Consider the following 4,130-nt stretch of genomic DNA (forward strand, 5'->3'; position numbering starts at 1 on the left):
ACACACCAAGTGGGCCCCGGAAGTGGATTTATGCATCAATTACTTACTTCTGTAAACCCTAGTAGCTAGTTTATTATAAATAGGACTTTTTACTATTGTATTAGACATATTTAGAACCATCTTTGAACATCTTAGGATCATCTTTGGACGCCTGGTTCTTAGATCAGAGGGGCTGGCCATTCGGCCATGCCTGGACCTTTCACTTATGTATTTTCAAATGGTAGAGTTTCTACACTCCATAGATTAAGGTGTGGAGCTCTGCTGTTCCTCAAAGATTAATGCAAAGTACTACTGTTTTCTATTCAATTCATCTTATTTCGCTTCTAAGATATTCATTCGCACTTCAACCTGAATGTGATGAACGTGACAATCATCATCATTCCCTATGAACGTGTGCCTGACAACCACTTCCGTTCTATATTAGATTGAATGAGTATATCTTAGATCTCTTAATTAGAATCTTCGTGGTATAAGCTAGATTGATGGCAGCATTCATGAGAGTCTGGAAAGTCTAAACCTTGTCCGTGGTATTCCGAGTAGGACTCTGGGATTGAATGACTGTGACGAACTCAAAACTCGCGAGTGCTGGGCGTAGTGACAGACGCAAAAGGATAGTAAATTCTATTCCAGTATGATCGAGAACCTCCAAGATGATTAGCCATGCAGTGACAGCGCATCAGACCATTTTCACAGAGAGGAATAGGATGCAACCAACGACAATGGTGATGCCTCTAGACGATTAGCCGTGCTGTGACAGAGCATTTGGACCATTTTCCCGAGAGGATTGAAAGTAGCTAGTGGCACCGGTGACATCCTTACATAAAGCCAGCCATAGAAAGGAGTAAGACTGATTGGATGAAGACAGCAGGAAAGCAGGGGTTCAGAGGCACGATTGCATCTCCATACGCTTATCTGAAATTCTCACCAATGATTTACATAAGTATTTCTATCCTTCTTTTATTACTTATTTTCGAAAACCCCATTACTATTTTATATCTGCCTGACTGAGATTTACAAGGTGACCATAGCTTGTTTCATACCAACAATCTCCGTGGGATTCGACCCTTACTCACGTAAGGTATTACTTGGACGACCCAGTGCACTTGCTGGTTAGTTGTATCGAAGTTGTGACAAATTATGAATTAAGATTAGAGCACCAAGTCTTTGGAGCCATTAACTGAGATCACAATTTCGTGCACCAAGTTTTTGGCGCCGTTGCCGGGGATTGTTCGAGTTTGGACAACTGACGGTTCATCTTGTTGCTTAGATTAGGTAATTTTCTTTTTGTTTTCTTTTCAAAAAAATTTCAAAAATTTTTTAAAAAATTTTCTCCTTTGTTTTTGAAAAAAATCTTAAAATAAATTTGTTTTCAAAAATATATTTTTCTTCAGAATTTTTAAGAATGAATTCTAGTGTTTCATGAAACATGTTGAATCCTATCTGGCTGTAAAGCCATACCCAAACTGCTTTGGGATTGGTCTTCAACTAATCACCTCAATGGATGTAATTTACATGCTAGAGCTTGGCTGGCTATTAAGCCATGCCTGACCCTTTGATTGGAGCTTTAGACTAAAGAGCATAAGATTCCCTGGAATTCATATTAAAAATTTTGGAATCCTTATTTTTCTTTTTCAAAATGATTTTCGAAAAAAATTAAAAGAAAATACAAAAAAAATTATAAAATCATAAAAATCAAAAAATATTTTGTGTTTCTTGTTTGAGTCTTGAGTCAAGTTGAAAGTTTGGTGTCAATTGCATATTCATCTTGCATTTTTCGAAAAATTCATGCATTCATGGTGTTCTTCATGATCTTCAAGTTGTTCTTGGTAAGTCTTCTTTTTTGATCTTGATGTTTTCTTGTTTTGCATCTTTTCTTGTTTTTCATATGCATTCTTGCATCCATAGAGTCTAAACATGAAAGACTTCTAAGTTTGGTGTCTTGCATGTTTTCTTTGCATTAAAATTTTTTTCAAAAATGTGTTCTTGATGTTCATCATGATCTTCATAGTGTTCTTGGTGTTCATCTTGACATTCATAGCATTCTTGCATGCATTCATTGTTTTGATCCATACCTTTCATGCATTGCATCATTTTTCTTGTTTTTCTCTCTCATCATAAAAATTCAAAAAAAAATATCTTTCCCTTTTTCTCTCTAAAAATTTCGAAAATTAGATTTGACTTTTTCAAAAATTTTTAAAATCTAGTTGTTTTTATGAGTCAAATCAAATTTTCAATTAGAAAAAAAAATCTTATCTTTTTCAAAATCTTTTTCAAAAATCAAATCTTTTTTCAATTTTTTTAGTTATTTTCGAAAATTTCAAAAATATTTTTCAAAAATCTTTTTCTTAATTTTACATCATATTTTCGAAAATAACATCATCAATTAATGTTTTGATTCAAAAATTTCAAGTTTGTTACTTACTTGTTAAGAAAGATTCAAACTTTAAGTTCTAGAATCATATCTTGTGATTTCTTGTGAATCAAGTCATTAATTGAGATTTTAAAAATCAAATCTTTTTCAAAAACTAATTTCTATCATATCTTTTCAAAAATATCTTCTTATCTTACCTTTTTCAAAAAAAAGTGATTGCAAAAGATCTTTTCTAACTTCCTAACTTCTTATCTTTTCAAAATTTGTTTCAACTAACTAACTAACTTTTTGTTTGTTGCTTACCTTTTTCAAAACTACCTAACTAACTCTCTCTCTCTAATTTTCGAAAAAAATCTTCCCTCTTTTTCAAAATTTCTTTTTAATTAGACTAATTATTTTATTTTTTATTTGAATTTTCGAAAAACTACTAACCTTTTTCAAAAACTATTTTCGAAAAATCACTAACCCTTTTTCAAAAATAATTTTCGAAAATCCTTCTCCCTCATCTCCTTCTAATTATTTATTCATCTACTAACACTTCTCTTCATCTCACATCACTGCTCCTATCCTTACCCTTGTGTTTGGATTCTTCATTTTTCTTCACCCCTATTCCTTTTCTTCTTCTACTAACAATAAGGAACCTCTTTACTGTGACATAGAGGATTCCTCTTCTTTTCTTTTTCTCTTCTCTTTCTTATGAGCAGGGACAAAGAAAAAGGCATTCTTGTTGAAGCTGATCCAGAACCTGAAAGGACTCTGAAGAGAAAACTAAGAGAAGCTAAATTACAACAATCCACAGACAACCTTATTGAAAATTTCGAACAAGTAAAGGAGATGGCAGCCGAACCCAACAACAATAATGCAAGGAGAATGCTTGGTGACTTTACTGCACCTAATTCCAATTTACATGGAATAAGCATCTCCATTCCTGCCAGTGGAGCAAACAACTTTGAGCTGAAACCTCAGCTAGTTTCTCTGATGCAGCAGAACTGCAAGTTTCATGGACTTCCATCTGAAGATCCTTTTCAGTTCTTAACTGAATTCTTGCAGATCTGTGATACTATTAAGACTAATGGAGTAGATCCTGAAGTCTACAGGCTCATGCTTTTCCCTTTTGCTGTAAGAGACAGAGCTAGAGTGTGGTTAGACTCTCAACCCAAAGACAGCCTGAACTCTTGGGATAAGCTGGTCACGGCTTTCTTAGCCAAGTTCTTTCCTCCTCAAAAGCTGAGCAAGCTTAGAGTGGATGTTCAAACCTTCAGACAGAAAGAAGGTGAATCCCTCTATGAAGCTTGGGAAAGATACAAGCAGCTGACCAAAAAGTGTCCTTCTGACATGCTTTCAGAATGGACCATCCTGGATATATTCTATGATGGTTTATCTGAGTTATCAAAGATGTCATTGGATACTTCTATAGGTGGATCCATTCACCTAAAGAAAACACCTGCAGAAGCTCAAGAACTCATTGACATGGTTGCTAATAACCAGTTCATGTACACTTCTGAGAGGAATCCTGTGAGTAATGGGACGCCTATGAAGAAGGGAGTTCTTGAAATTGATACTCTGAATGCCATATTGGCTCAGAATAAAATATTGACTCAGCAAGTCAATATGATTTCTCAGAGTCTGAATGGAATGCAAGCGGCATCCAACAGTACTCAAGAGGCATCTTCTGAAGAAGAAGCTTATGATCCTGAGAACCCTGCAATAGCAGAGGTAAATTACTTAGGTGAACCTTATGGAAACACCTATAATCCAT

General features: G+C 34.7%; 1 non-coding gene across 1 annotated transcript; it reads right to left on the bottom strand.

The window, feature by feature from the left end:
- Positions 1-3,604: 3,604 nt before the first annotated feature.
- On the bottom strand, positions 3,605-3,712 carry LOC148549321 (small nucleolar RNA R71). Its single transcript, XR_015898157.1, has one exon. It is a non-coding gene; the product is annotated as a small nucleolar RNA R71 (small nucleolar RNA).
- Between the last annotated feature and the right edge of the window lie 418 nt (positions 3,713-4,130).

The sequence above is a fragment of the Arachis ipaensis genome, chromosome B8 (assembly GCF_059453495.1).
Source record: "Arachis ipaensis isolate K30076 ecotype BB chromosome B8, ASM5945349v1, whole genome shotgun sequence".
NCBI classification, from domain to species: domain Eukaryota; kingdom Viridiplantae; phylum Streptophyta; class Magnoliopsida; order Fabales; family Fabaceae; genus Arachis; species Arachis ipaensis.